Below are 16,071 nucleotides of genomic sequence, written 5' to 3' on the forward strand. Positions count from 1 at the left end.
CATTTTCTATACATGCATAATGTGTAGATCTAAACATTCCATTTTGTTTCGGCGCTCTCAGGTGCTGGCAGGGTGCAGTTTTAGTCAGCGGCCACTTTCAGTTACTTGATGAAAGGAGACAAAAACACAGTTGTCTGGTGGAAGCTGAGCAGACTGGAAGGACTTTTTCACAACAGCATGACACCAAAGATCATTTAAGAATCAGAGCCATGAAGATTAATAAGAACTGCTCTGCGGGGAAATAAACATGTATTACAGAACCAAGCCAGTTCATGCAGGATGAAAGATTTGCTACACTGACTGTAGAGCTTTATAGACAATAAAACAGCCAGAAAAGCACTTAGAGAGATGCTACACCCGAGCCGCTTGCATGTAATGTAATTTAAATGTCATGAAGGAAGGTGTCACCCATGGCAGTCATGCTTTACAAAGTGGAAAGGGGCTGATTGAGTGTGACCTGTATATGTGATTATAGTGCAAGTCTTTGTTATGGTTTTGTCTGCCTGCCTGTAAAACGGATCCATCTCCTGCCAAATGCTTCCTCAGTGGGGAGCACTGGGCTCACGCCGCCTTGTTCCATCCACAAACAAATGTGATTATAATAAGTTATAAATAAACATAACTTGACTTGTCATGATCGGAACAGCGCAAGTTATGTGTTAGTGACAGACAGACAGACAGACAGACAGACAGACAGACAGACAGACAGGGGCGAACACATAACTCCCATTTACACTTTGTGCAGCGTGGTGTAAAAATAAAATGCATTTAATATAGGTAAAAAGTGCTATAGGTAAAACTTAAAAACAGCATTACAGAAGAATATAAAAGAACATATAATACTGGAATAATATAATATCATAAATAATAATATAATGTATAAATAATAAGAATAGAGTATGATATGTAAGTCTCTCAGTATCATCAAAAGACAAAAATGATCTGATCTGTGCAATGGTCCTAATTTGGTAAAAACATATTTGAAGAAGCTTTTTAGTATGTTGCTCAATTTCCTAAATTCTTAGATATAAGCTTGATGTAGAGATAAAGGACCAAGAAAAAACTGAATTTGTCTCGAGATATATTCAGGACCTCAGTTTTGTCTAAATTTAACTGAAGGAAATTTTGGCACATCCACTCCTTGACAACAGCTAGACATGCTGAGTACCGCTGGCATAGCAATGCAATCCCAGCATGCAATATGAGCAAGGGATAACATATAAATAAAACATTCCGGCCCAAGAAATGAGCCTTGAGGCACACCAAACGTAATCAGTGAAGAAGAAGAAAAAACATAATCAACAGCAGAGATTGAAAATTTTCAGCTCGACCGGTAAGATGAGAACCCGTCCAAGCTAGGCGCAAACACACAATTCCTCAGTTCAATCAATTAGAAAAGCAAGATCACTCATGTTGAAGGCTGCGATTAGGTCAAGCAGCACTAACAGAAACGCAGGGGATCAGCAGTAATCCAGAGAAGAGTGGCTTCAGTCCTGTGTGATGTTTCCAAAAAAACACACTTAGAAGAAAAGGAGTCTCTGCACACTCAGTTCAGTGCATATTTCACATTTAATATGCATATTAATTAATATGCACATGCTCTGATGAAGGTCTCCTAGACGGAAAGCCTGCTATTAAAATGTGAAATATGCAGTGAAGTGAGTGTGCAGAGACTCCTTTTCTTCTATATATGTCACTTTTGCTCCAGCAGCGTGGCAGAGACTGCAGCTGGCTGGGTGAGCGGCAGATTCCTTCGACATTCTGCAAAAAAAAAAAAAAAACATTCTGAACTTTTTGTTTTTTTTCTAAAAATGTTTTTTTCTTTTCCACCGTCTCTGAGAGGAGCTATGATGCCACATTCTGTAAGCTTTTTTTCCAAGAAAGGCTTAACACTTTTGAACCAGGTCAGGTAGACATTATAACCGCTGGGGAGAGTGATATTTACAACAGAAAACAAGCAAGGACCTATAGACCCCATAACGTCTTCGGGGAATTTAGTAGGAATCATAAACAGGGGACTGGAGGGCAATCTCATAGGCTATGTGACACAGAATCCATTTTTCCCTGCACTCTCTAACACTCTCCCCGCCCTGGAAAAAGTGCCCTTGAGCAACACACTTAACTCCCACCTGCCCCAGTGGAGCTGCTCAGCGGCTGAAGGTAGAAGACTGTGGTAGTAGTGTGTAAAAAAGAAACATCTCTGGTTAAAGGCATACTGAGTAGGATTTTGCCGGTTTGTGGATTGTAAGCACAACTTCCAAAGTTGACCCCTCGTCCCTGAACCCGGTTCAAAGAACGGTACAAAACACAAGTATAGCAAGGCGAAACGCCAAGCAGACAAGGACCGTTCCAGAACAAGAGTGAATCTGGGGTTTGCTTTCATCCGTTGGTGAGCATTGACGGAGAGGATGGGGATGAAGAGCGATGCGGAGTTGGCCTGTATTCTGTTGGACAGGTAGGTGCCGGTTAGCGTAACTGGCACCTACCTTGTGCCAGTATCTTGTGGACATGTTTGTGTTTATATTTTCCTGGGTGAGACCAAGGACAATTTTCCTGCCTTGGATGGACAATAAAGTTTATTCTATTTCTATTTCTAGGTATCAGCTTTTCCACTACAACGAAGCTACGCTAACAGCGGTAGCTAGCTGCCAGCTCACGACACATTCGCTCTGACCAGAACTCCAGTTACTCTGTATTAGAGTTCAGGATCGCTACCGCAGCCAGCGTGGCTTTTAAAGATAAAACCATTTAAACTCACCACGACTGCAAAAGAGGTCGAAAATAAAGTTATTTCCACAGAGCGTAGACTGTGTAGGGCACAAATGCAAGGGTTTTCGCATCGTCAAAAATAAAAAGTTGAGCCAAAATCTGCTTGCAAGCAGAGATATTGGTTCACAGCCACTGACAAAAGTTTGACACCCAGAAACGTCCCGAACATTCAGAAATAAGAAAATCCAGGCAGAAGGCAGGCGCTCTGCAGACACAGACACTGTCACACACTAATAAGTAACGATTGAGTAGGGTAATTTTTGGATGGGTTTATGCTATTTCAAGGGGTAAAATCCTGCTCAGTATGCCTTTAAATAAAGGTTAAGCACACAGTCAATTTTGGATTATTTAATTTAAATAAGCCTTTCAGTTAACCAAAACCACAAGGGCTGTGCGCTGTTTAAAGAATCATCTGCCGAACAGACACTGTCACTTGACCTTATCATCCTTTTTGTGATGAAAAGCATCTCTGAAAGTTTCTGAGTGTTTGGTGGCAGAGGCTGCTGAACACCCGGCCTGGGTAAGAAACAATGAAAATTCATCATTTACCATTTGTGTTTGTGCTGGTGGAAAGCCTAAAGGTAGATTACCTATCATCTGGGAAGGTGAACTGAGGAAATTGAACTTTAATTATTTATACAATCTATATAGCGCAGGCTGCCTCCACAGAAAAACTAATTAGGTTTAAAGTTGTTATCAGGATGTATTTGTCTCATCATGTCCTCAAATGGGACTACACTGGTAAGGATGCATAAATCTGACTTTAATAACATTATCTACTCATATACAGACGCATAATTCTTGCATATATATTTCATGAAGGGAACTTCTACTTGTGATTACAGCACAGTTTGTGGTGGGATATTGAGAAGAAAGAGTCTTAAAATATTCACATATTTTAGTTGAACATCAGTCAATATGATGAACGCAAACAACATGTCTGGGGGAATCTGTTCAAACCTTGAGCTTTATGGTAATTCACGGCGATGGGTGAGAAGGTGATTTCCATCCATTTATCAACCATTTCTGCCTTATGGGGTGTCAGGAGCAGCATGACAGATTCTGATCTCTGCTCCACACCTTTGAAGAGCCAGCGTGAAAAAAATAAAAATAAAAACCTCCTCACCTACAAACACGATGTACGCGTATCTGTCACATCTCCCATTTGCATTCTGCTGCTAATCCATCTTAGCAAAGGGGTTATTATCCTGTTTGCCAGGCACATGCTGCCCGAGAAAAGACAAATATGCGTTCTACGTGGACACGTCATTGTAGACATGAAGGGTGGATAATTCCCCTTGAGGATGGGTAGGGGGGTTGCTGGAAAACGATCCATCCTTTTTACAAACACAAACACACATGGAATCATAAAAACTCACGACAACACACGATCCCACTGAGCAGTTTTCCGTTCATTAAAAGACTCCTAAATGGTTTACAGCCGTCTAGGCTACAATGAGGCTACATAGGGTTTAAAAGTAAAAGTGTAGTAGATGTCTATGTCTTAGACTACGTCTTCTGGATTATATGACAAAAGAAAAGCATTATCTTGTACATATGGGCAACTCTGGCACATACTTTTCATATTTACAGCTGTTTATACAGTGTTTAAATACGTAATAATGGATTTACTGCTTCGTCTAAAACTGGGCTATACATGCCAAAAAGATCCTGAATCATATGAGAGCTAGAGCAGAGACACAACGTTGAAATCATGTTTTACGGTGGGATAACACACATACATGAACACCCCCCCCCCCCAAGACACACACACACACACACACACATACACACACAGGTGTTCAGTTACGCGCTGCATTAACATGGAGACGAGACAATTGATTGGCAGCCCCACATATATAGGACACCCACTCCCAGATTACACACACAGAGCCAGAAGCAGACAGAGACACCTGTCCTCCCTCATGTGCTGCATTAAGAGAGAAGCATGTGAAAACAAACACATATAAAAACAGAGCTGAAATCCCAGTGAGAGTAATCTCATCACTAGCTGCCTCAGACAGGTGGCTGTGTGTAGGCAGACCAGCTCCTGGGAGCCGGTTCAGAAGACAGAGAGCGAGAGAGTTAACCACCATAAAGACCCTGGAGCAGCAGAGACAGCTACCATCAAACCACATCAATTGATGCACGTGTGTGTGTGTGTGTGTGTGTGTGTGTGTGTGTCACGTGGCTTAGCTCCATCGTTCCCTCAAGGATCTCTGTCCATTGTGCTCTCCTGTGACTGTAGTCAATAGTGTGTAAGACACAGATACAATACAACGCACAGCAGTCTGGCTTTCAAAGACGAGGGAACCTTGACGGCTCCCAAGGGCGAACAGACATGTACTCGTTTAACGTGACAGGCTGTAAGGAGCCACGCTTGTAATGCATGTAAATTGTAAATGTTATGTATTTTTGCATGACAGTAGAAAAATAATTGTCTTTTGCAGGATAATATTCAAGCAGCCAAGTAATTCAGGTCCAGGCTGTAAGCTACAGTAGTGTTGTGAAACTGGCATGGATTTAGCTGAAGCAGGAGAGCTGCAACTCAGTGGCTGGATAATGATGTTATGAAACATTTTTTTCATGTATCCCTTTCTGTGACAATATGTTTTGTAGGGATACTGGAATACAGGATATGGCAATGCTTCCAGTGTCTCCACAGTGGGGGGCTGATCAAATCCAACGCAAGTCCATCTGAGCTGCAGCAGCAGCAGCAGCAGCAGCCTGTGCACCATGTAACTAGTTCATAGAAAGCAAAGGGGTTTGTCAAATCAAATGTGTGCAAATGTTTCCAGAATGCAATTAAATGTTTCACTGAACAAGATCAAAGTTCTTACAAGGAGTTTTTGAAGTGGAAAGAAGTTGATTGGTTCTGCGTTCCTGTGTAGGCGTCCTTTCAACTACAAAACCTGATCGTAAAAAAAAAGACATAAAACCAGTTTTTATATCTACCTGAAACATTTACACATGTTTGATTTGGTTAGTGGTTATCAGCAGCAACTGTAATAGCTGTTGCTATCTGGCATGGCTGGAAAAATTGGCCACAGCGGATATGCTTAGGCATTCTTTCAAGTTTACCGGATGCCTCCGTCCCTAATTATCAACATGATGACTGTCAGCGTTTGTTACGTGGTGAGAGAGGAATAATTTAATGTGAGTGTGAGCTACATCAAGACAGACAGCTTGCTTTAAACCAAGAGAGACAGGATCCTGTCAATAGATTGTCAGGTGTCAGAGTTCCTCCTCTCGTCACATCTGCTTCTGCACTGTGTTAAGCATTTATTTACATTTCAAGTCATTAAAAAGAGGCTGTGAGGGTAAATTAACTGGAAATAAAGAAGCTACAACGGCAGGCAGCCAACATGAGAAACTTTCCTCAAAGCTGTTGTTAGCAATAAAAGTTTGTGAAAGAAAACACTTTGACTTTACTTCTCAAACACTGTAATTAAAGGCTGTGGGAAGACTCCAAAAATTAGAAACACATTTATAATAGCCTATTAACAGTAAGGCCTGGTTATGCATTTGACAAACGAATCGGCCGAACTTGGTAAACACCGTCTGGGGTAAGCTGCATTTTTGGATTCAACTGATGCTTTTTTGTTAGTATGATATCTTTACAAACAAACACATCTTCGATTTACAGCCTTGTGTTGATCCATATGCTCCATTAAGCTATTAAAACTGTCAGTGACGCAAAAATAAAACTGCTTTGTCAGGAGCAGACTGTGAGCATGATGGGGCGTCCCGCTGACTCGACCGGCCGAGTTGCACACCGTGTAGCTGCAACGCCGTGGGTCTGAATCTGACTGCTGACCTTTGCTGCATGACCTTTGCTGCATGTCATTCTCTCTCTCTCTCTCTCTCTCTCTCTCTCTCTCTCTCTCTCTCTCTCTCTCTCTCTCCCTCCCTCCCATGTTTCCGGACCCTCTCCGTTGTTTGAATTCTTGCCTCGGCTGACTTTTTCCTCGGCCGATTGTTTGCGTTTTAAATCCTTCCTGGGAATGTGAGACAGGGAACAGCGTCGTCCTTTCAGCAGAGCCTCAGCAGCGGCTCATTTAGCCCCTGGTGGTCAGCTTACACACTGCTAGGCGGCACTCAATGACTCCCACACACACTCACTGGACAAAATAATTGGAACACCCGTTTTCCATAAAACATAAAAGAGCTGTCACATTCGTTTGTTAAGCGAAACCTGCAGCCTTTTCTTACGCTGTTTTGTGACTTTCAATTCATGTGGACTTTTGGATTATGGCTCTGTTGTTTGATGAGTAACAACTACGAATCATATTATTATCAAATAATACTAATTCATGAATCAAATGCTGATATTTTGCCAGTAATAAGTGAGTATACTCTCCAGCTAATGTAGGACAAAACTAGCAAACACTTTGGTCCCCAGTGGAGTCCCAATGAAGTCGAGTGAGTGAGAAGTGAAAAAACTGAACGAAACAAAGATAATTGAAATTGAGCATGAAATGTTTGTGACTCATGTCATGTGCAAGTGTTGGATCATGGCCCAATTATTATCATCTTTGTTATCGTTGTGTAGTTGCTCACTGCACTTACCCACCCCACTCAGGGGAATCCATGCTGAGCAGAGGTACTCAGTTATTACTGACATGATAGGAACATTTCAAAAAACTATTATTATTTGATAATAATATGATTAATAGTTAATTATAATTGTCATGTTCATCAAAAAAACCGAGCCATAACATAAAAGTTTCACCCAGATTAAAAGTCACAAAGCAGAGTAGATAATCAGGCTGCAGGTTTTGCTTAACAAACATGTGACAGCTCTTTTGTATATCACCGCTATCGAGTAACATTCATGTCTCACCGCAGGAGTCACAACATAAGATAACACAACACAAAACATCTAACTGTACTCCTTGTTAATAAAAACTCCCTGCCTCGCTGTCACCACAAAGGAAAAGGTTGACAGGCAAAGCGGCATTATCACTGATTGCATTTTCACTTATACACAACAGGAAGTGCTGTATTGTCACTTTGCAGTAAAATATCAGCCGTGATCTGTCACACTGTCAGCTATTCTTTCCAAGCACTAATTAATAAGAGTTAGAGAAGACGGCTAAATTCAGAAACACACTCAAAATGATCCGCTAAGAGACGGCAGCACGTAAACAATTCAAGACTGAGGTGTGAATCTCGAGATAATCTAGCCTGGAGAGATGATCGTTTTTTAATCATTACACAGTTTGACGCTTTGGCAATATGAGAATACTTGCCATGCCAATAAAACAAATTAGAATTTGAGATAATGCCGTCATTACTATTTATGAAGACAAAGTGAGGGAGGCGTTATCAGGGATTTAATGCAAATTCTTCGATTTTCCTGTCTGTTTTTAACATCCCAGTTTGTTTCCATGCTCTCCCTTTTTAGCTTTCCTTTTATGATTCTCCATTCAATTTTTTAAAAGTGTGTTGAAAAGTTACAATCTTGCTGTCAGCCGAAGCGTAAAAAAGGAAACTTCAAGAGTAAAAGGTGGGCGGGGGGGGGAGATAGAGAGAAAGAACCGGGTGGACGGAGAGAGGGAAATGTATTTGTCGAGTGTTTCAATGCACTCGAGTCCCTGAGAGATATCGAGCCTCTATCAACCGAGCTCTCCAAACTTTTCCATAATGTACCCTAAACTGGTGGAAGCAAACACAAGTATTGGGTAAAGTATTCATCCTGATTTCCGACAGCTTTGTTTCCATGGCAACTAATCCGCAGGCTGTGGCAGTAAAAAAAAAAAAAAAAAGTACCTTGTGAACTTCTCAATGAGAACAAGTCACTGTGGACTGCGGAGTGGCAGACTGTGCATGTTAATTATATCACAGACCTAGTTAGAAATACAACAAATAAGAGCAAAATTATATGTTTGTCGTGTGTGTGTGTGTGTGTGTGTGTGTGTGTGTGTGTGTGTGTGTGTGTGAATACGTATTTTAGAGTATTTTAAAGACATATGACTTTCTTTGTCCCCTGGCATACAAGGCATAACTATATGGTGATAAACAAATTATTTATGTGTCTATTTGTGTGTGTGTGTGTGTGTGTGTGTGTGTGTGTGTGAGAGAGAGAGAGAGAGAGAGAGAGAGAGAGAGAGAGAAAGAAAGAGAAAGAGAGAGAATATATATTTTAAAGACTTTGTCCCACTAAAAACAGCACTGCCATGGTATACAAGGCATAACTATATGGTGATAAACAAATTATGTGTGTGTGTGTGTGTGTGTGTGTGTGTGTGAGTGTGTGCGTGCGTGCGTGCGTGCGTGCGTGCGTGCGTGTGTGTGTGTGTGTGTGTGTGTGAATATGTATTTTAAAGACATATGACTTTCTTTGTCCCACTAAAAACAACACTGCCATGGCATACAAGGCAAGGCATGACTATATGGTGATAAGCAAATTATATACGTGTCTGTGAGTGTGTGAGTGTGTGTGTGAGTGTGTGTGTGTGTGAGTGTGGAGGGTTGGCCAGGGCGGAGCAGACATTACAAAGGACACTATAATCAAGGCCTCTATATGAGGGTTAATTACAGTGCCGGGAATATTCCTGCTAACAGGGGCTAATGACGTGTGACATTAGCCACTGTGAGCTAATTGGGGATATAATTAGATAAATCATCCCAAACTGGCATGGAAACAGGATATTCTATCAGTTAGGGTGTGTTATATTAAGAGCTCAATGTGACACTGTTTTGTACCTCGGGAGGAATGGCAAATCAAGAAAATGCAATGATGAGTACAGAAGCAGAGAGAAACAGTGTGGCATCGCTCACAGCATGCAGCCAGATTTGATGAAATTAATAAGCTGAAGTGATGCCAGATCCTCGCTCTCGGGGCTCGTTAGCAATCAGGATGTTCTTACAAGAAGGATAGTTCAGATCGGGTCGATGTGCATTTCAGACGGAAAGTTCAGTTTTCCAGGACCAGTTTTCCACACCTGCACGCCTTCAGAAAGTCTTCAACCCCCTTGACTTTCTCTGCACTTTGTGCTGTTAGAGCCTCAGTTCAAAATGGATTAAATTAGGATTATTTGTCACTGATCTACACATAATAACCCATAATGTCAAAGTGTTTTTTTTTAATTTATTTACAATGTTTTACAAATTAAAATGAACGCTTTGACACTTTACGAACACTATTACACTTTATATCACGTCACTGCACTACAACAATTATCTTCTTATGCTCTTTTATTTTCCTCTTAAATTCTGTTTTTCTATTTTAATTGTATTCTTTATTTTAATTATTTTTATGTCTGTGAAGTATATGTTCCTTATTCCTTTTATACTGAGAGGACCTAGCAAACAAATATTTTACTCATATGACAAATAAACACACTTGAACTTGAATACTTTGAGTCAATAATTATTCAGCCCCTTTGCAGTGACACTCCAAATTAAGTTAAAGTGCATTCTGATGTCTTTGAGATGTTTCTACAACTTGGTTTGGTTTGGTCCACCTGTGGCCAAATGAATTCATTGGACATAACTCAGAATAAAACACATTTGTCTATATAAAGTCTCACGGATGAGAGTGTGTCAGAGCAGAAACTGTACCATGAAGTCCAAGGAACTGTCTGTAGAATTCAGAAAGAATCAGCTCAGATTTGGGGAAGAGTTTAAAACACTTTCTGAAGTGTTGTGAGTTCACAAAAGCACTGTAAGCTCCATCATTAGGAGATTTAAAAAAAACAAAAACAATATGAAGCTACCCAGACTCTTCCTAAAGCTGGTCATCTGATGAAACTGCGCAACCGAGCCAGAAGGGCTTTGGTCAGCGAGGAAACAGAGAAGCATCGCTCCGACAGAACTACAGACTTCCTTGGCTGCGATGGGAGATTTGACAGAAGGACAACAGACAGAGCGGCCAGAAGGAAGCAACTCCTGGAGGAAAAAGGGCGCGTGGCAGCAGCCTGAAGTTTGCAAAAGGGCACGTGAAAGACTCCGAAAGCACAAGGCGAATTATTCTGTGTTCCGATGAAACAAAAATTGGAAGTCTTCGGCTGTAATGCAAACCTCTAAATTTGGCAGCAGCCGGGGCGCTGCTCATCACCCATGTAACACCATCCCTGCTGTAAAGGGTGGTGGTGGCAGCATCAGGCGGTGAGGGGAAGGTTTCAGTGACAGGGACTGCATGGGGAGACTTGTAAGGACAGAGGAAACACAGAATGAAGCCAAAAACAGACAAAATCTACAGATGGGACAATTTCTGCTCCAGCAGGACGTTGACCCTGAGCGTACAGCCAAGCCGACACTGGAATGGCTTCAGTACAAGAGTGTGAAAGTCCTTGGGTGGCCGAGCCAAAGCCCGGACTTGAATCCCATTTAAAATCTGTGAAATTGAAGAAATCTGCTCACAGACGTTCCCCATCCAACTTGAGAGAGCTTGAGTAAAACTACAAGTTATAATGTGAGAAAATCCCAAAATCCAGATGTGCCAAGATGATACAGACTTATCCAAGAGAACCTGAAGCTCGCTGCCAAAAGTGCTTTTACAAAGTATTCACTCAGAGGGTTTAAATAATTTGTCAAATGAGAAGATTTTCAGTAAATTGGGAAAAAAAACACTAACATGTTTTCACATTATGGGTTTTTTTTCTGTAGATTGACCAAATCTCAAAACCCTCAAATTTCCATTTTGTATTCAGTCTATAACACTAAAAAATGCGGAAAAAGTCCAGGGGGTTGAATACTTTCCGAAGGCATTGTACTCCAATTCTAGTAGCCTGATATTCTCCATTTTAACATCATGAAAATTGATTTTTCCTCTCAGGCTAAAGTGTGATCCATGTCCAGGGAGGCAACCTCCAAAAACTTATGCTAAATTCATTAAGATCACCAAAGACTGAGCAACCTATACTGAATAAAACATCTAAAACAAGGGCTCGACTCTCATTTACATTCATTCCTGGCAGTCGCTCATTTCCAGACAGAAATTACTGATAAAGAAAATTAAATCATATCAAGCAACGAAGCACGTGGAGAGAATGCTTTGTGAGAAATGTGAGGAACAGGGAGGCACAGATAACCTTTAGCCACCAAATCAGAAATGTACAGGAAATATTTTTAGCTGTGTGGGATGTCAGCATGTTTAAAAGTATTCCCCCTGCAATGCAAAATTACAGGTTATGTAAAGATTTGTTTGCAGTCGCTCTACCAAGAGGTCTAAAAAAAAACGTTTATATATAGTATGCTGATGTTCGCTGCTACCTCTATCACTTACAAAGAAAACTTAACAGTTTTAACACAAAACTGAATAAAGATAAAAGCTGCATATGTCAACCAGAAGTGGAGAGAGTGAGAGAAAGAAGGTGAGATAGGAAGAGAAACACCCAACAAGGGAAGGAAGGGTCAAGATATACAGTGAGGAAAAGACTGTATTTTTTTTTTTCTGTGTTAAACTGGGCGTGAGACGGGAGTCAGCGACAGTGGGAGAGTGTGGTGAAGGCTTGTGGTTTTTCACTCTGCACTAAACGTCTCAGCAGAGCTCTCAACAAGGAATAACAGGGGAGAGACAAAAGAGACCCTTCAAAATGAAAGAGGCCATGCTGGAGCCTCAAATCCAGGGCAGAATAAAAAATATATATATATACATCATGCGTGGCATCAAGTATGTGCAGCTAAGTGCAAATTATTGTTGCTGTAACGGCAGCTGTCAAACACACTGCCTTTATTTCCCATTTTCATTTTTGAGGCTTGACACTTAAAGCAATCTGTTCCCAGCAGGATCCATATGGGAAAAAAACCAACATTTCACATATCCAGAATATGTTTAGAGATATATTTACAAAAAATGTATTTGATAAAAATTTGTATTTGATAGCATTCATTTGAATATATTTTCATCATCTCATCTCATCTCATCGCATCTCGTCGCGTCGCGACGCTCGTCTCGTCTCGTCTCGTCTCGTCTCGTCTCATCACATCTCATCACATCTCATCTCATCTCATCTCATCGCATCGCATCTCATCTCGTCTCATCTCATCACATTTCATCTCATCTCATCTCATCACGTTTCATCTCATCACATTTCATCTCATCTCATCTCATCACGTTTCATCTCATCACATTTCATCTCATCTCATCTCATCACGTTTCATCTCATCTCATCGCATCTCATCGCATCTCATCGCATCGCATCTCATCACGTTTCATCTCATCACATTTCATCTCATCTCATCTCATCACGTTTCATCTCATCTCATCGCATCTCATCACATCGCATCTCATCTCGTCTCGTCTCATCACATTTCATCTCATCTCATCGCATCTCATCTCGTCTCATCACATTTCATCTCATCTCATCTCATCTCGTCTCGTCTCATCACATTTCATCTCATCTCATCTCATCTCATCTCATCGCATCTCATCACATTTCATCTCATCACATTTCATCTCATCTCATCGCATCTCATCGCATCTCAAACTGTGTCTGTGGTGTTCAACAGCGAGTTTACAGCGACATTTATGGTATCTTTTATCTCCCATGGTAGGGTACCACTATAATATTCCTCTGGGATTACTATAGTTCTTTTTCATATTAGTGGATGGGAGTCTCTGACTGTGTACACAAGCTGGTGTGTCTTATCCAATTCCACGCCGCCTCTCCCTCCCTGTGTATCCACGATGCACAGAATCAGAAACTGTACATCCAGGATCACCTCATGTTTCCTGAATCCTGATTTTTTTCCCCTCAGCATACCTTTCATTCCTACGCCCACTCAGCCCTTTATTCCCTTGGCAGGACAGACTGAGGAAAAGTGAGGTGAGGGAACACAGGGGCTGAAAACTGCAGGCGAAAAATGTACTGAGGGAACAAAGGGAATAGGGAAGCAGTGGCTGAAATCTGGCAAAGAAAATAAACTGTACTGAAGAAACTGAGGGGAAAATGGGGTGAGCGAATGTAGAGCAGACTATAGCGCGCACACACACACCTGCGGGCGGCACAATGCAGCGTTGTACGGTTATATCCACTTTCTGTAGAGCCAGTGTTCAGGGCAATTATCCAGAGAGCTGCCACACCTAGAGAAGCCCACAAGTCGGCCACAGAGCGAGCTCGGGGGAAAAAACCACACACACCAGCTGCTACGACTGAAGAAAACACTCAACACCCTCCTCGTGCTTCTCTCCCAAACACATTTTCAGTGCTTCCATCAAAAAATAGCTAGATGCCATATGCACTACTAGTCTTGTTAGGCAGCAGGGAAAAAACACGGAGGGGGATATCAAAGGCAGGACTCTGTGTAACTGCTCCTTTGCTCTCAGCGAGTGTTTGCAGGCTAAATGTAAACAGTGGGCAGCTGCCAACTGTCCGGGGTCATCAGTTCAGCCCTGCTGGGGCTGATGGGACGTGGGAGGACACGGGAAAAGAGAAAGCTGTCTCCTTTCATTTACTGTCTCTGCACTGTCAAATTACATCCTGGGATGTGTCAAGCTGGTCTGACAGTCACCGTGCGTCGGGAGGCATGACAGTGCAAAGATTTCGGTGAGGATGAGTCGTTTTATTATTCACGAGCTCGCTCTATTTAAAGGCAAAATCCACCTTCGGATACTTTTACACTGTGTCGTTAATCTGTGATGTTCAATTCTTTCCAGGAGTTATTTTGTGATGAAACGTGCGTTGTAATTGTGTTCTAATTTAGGCTTTTTTGGTGTGCGCACTTTCCCTCAACCTGCCTCTTCTTCTACTTCAGTTAGTGATTTCCCACATTTCCCAGAATGCCTTTCGACAACCCCCAAAGGACGGGCGTGAACTTCAACAGCATTCAGCTGTTGGTTATACGTGTCAGTGGACAGAGCGTTAGCGTATTAAGAGCGGGAGAGCGAGAGTTTTTCCAGTCGAGAAAAAGCAAGAGTTGTGCCCTTTACTCTAAACACAACATGCCTTGTTGCTGCATTGCATTCTGGTCTATTGAGGCTGCTGCCAGTGGAGAAATTGGTCTCTCTGCCTCTTCTACAATGGATTTCTCCCTGTGTGATTGTTGAACGTTGGTGCAAAACGTTGAGTCTAGAAAGAAACCCTCGCTCTTTGATTCTGAGGGACTGACACCAAAACCTGACGTTTACCTCTGGTGTTTCAGATCGCTGAAACCTTTTCTGCTGTCAAACTCCATTGTAGCTTCACTGGAAATATCTTGACATGATGTCAAGTCATCTATGTTTGACCAGTCCACAGGAATAAGAAAAATACTCCACCAAACAACAAAATAGGCCCACAAATGCAAGGTACATCACCGGTAGCCGTTTTCTTTAACAGTGTCTTTGGGTGGATTTTTCCTTTAATACAGCCTTGTTGTCTTGATTAAAGTTAGAAAGTAGTAATTCAAGTAGAAATATGGAGTATAGCTTCATCTGGGAGCGTTTTGGACCACTGTAGATGTAACATAAGGGCACTTTGTATGGTAGTGGAATTCCAGTGCGCTGTGCCAGGCAGCCATGGTTTGGGGAAGTCGATGAGGCCCAAAGTTCCTGTAACCCATCTAGAAAAAATAAAAACCCATGGGAGGGAACGGCCTCTGGAATGGTTGGTATTCTGAAATGTTATTCTCCTCCAAGAGTTTATTTCTGTCTTTCATCGAGATCCAAGGAAAACATTCCCAGGCCAATCAGAGAGCTTCATTTCTCACATTCTCCTCATCCTCACATCTCCATAATCATAACAAACCTTGTAAAACGGCCGATTATCTCTTATCATCACCAACTCCCTTAAGAAAAGCGTCTGTTTGGGCCATAACTGACCAGAGCAAGAACACACTCAGTATTAGGAGTATTATAAATATACTTACAATACTACTGGGGAGCAGTGAGCTCACGTGGAAAAGGATATGCAAAGTAGGCTATAATTATTGCTATCCCACAGTAATAAAGATCAAAATGTATTCACTGGCCAATTTACACAAGACAACTGGAATTAGCATAGTTTAACCCTTCTAATTACACACAAAGAGCCCACAAAAACTCAGCTTGTTTGTTTTGTTAAAGTTAAATCGCCAAAACAAGGTCATTGACATGATGTGTGTAGCTGCAACATGACAGAATGAGAGAGAAAGGTAAGAGCTAGAAGAGAGAGAGAGTAAGTTAGAAAGAGTCTCAGGAGAATAAGAGGAGTAGACAGATTCAAAACAGTTACGAGTGGATGCTTCTTATTTTTTTAACAGTCAGAGAAACGAGGAAAGGACTTACCACTCACTTATCTCACACTCTGGTCTCTCTCGGCGGTCCTTCTTCCCTCAGTGTGTCGCAAAACTTTGTGTAAGTTGTCTCTTACTCCTCCACCGACCGTCTCTCTCTCT

General features: G+C 41.7%; 1 protein-coding gene across 2 annotated transcripts in view; it reads right to left on the bottom strand.

Annotated features, from left to right (window-relative positions):
* The window catches only part of tspan4a (tetraspanin 4a), a 93,595-nt gene extending 77,524 nt beyond the window's left edge, over window positions 1–16,071 (bottom strand). Inside the window, exon 1 of one of the 2 annotated variants that reach the window (XM_078286780.1) lies at window positions 15,962–16,071. The gene's annotated coding sequence lies outside the window, so the exon portion shown is untranslated. The remainder of the gene's footprint in view (window positions 1–15,961) is intronic. The other variant, XM_078286798.1, reaches the window with a different exon arrangement.

The sequence above is a fragment of the Centroberyx gerrardi genome, chromosome 1 (genome assembly GCF_048128805.1).
Source record: "Centroberyx gerrardi isolate f3 chromosome 1, fCenGer3.hap1.cur.20231027, whole genome shotgun sequence".
NCBI lineage: Eukaryota > Metazoa > Chordata > Actinopteri > Beryciformes > Berycidae > Centroberyx > Centroberyx gerrardi.